Genomic DNA, 333 nt, shown 5'->3' on the forward strand with positions numbered 1-333 from the left:
TGCATAACATCTCACTTTATGCTAGTACGAATACCTGTGACTTTGTTAGTTTAAGTTAGGATAGATCTTTGACAACATGAGAAATTTATGGATTCGTGAAAGCTTACCAGGCACAAAAAATTATTCTGAACGACTTAGTTACGCAGCCTACATCTATGCTTACTATATGATTGCCTTCATAAAAAAAACTATGCAACACACTGGATAAAACTGTTAAAAAACAACATAAATATCAAGACTACAATATAAAAGCTGGGTACTTCTACCATGACACTTATAAATATTACATTCACTGTTGGTTCTTATTCTTAATAATGAAAAAAAATATCCATA

Source organism: Penaeus monodon, chromosome 25 (genome assembly GCF_015228065.2).
Source record: "Penaeus monodon isolate SGIC_2016 chromosome 25, NSTDA_Pmon_1, whole genome shotgun sequence".
NCBI classification, from domain to species: Eukaryota; Metazoa; Arthropoda; class Malacostraca; order Decapoda; family Penaeidae; genus Penaeus; species Penaeus monodon.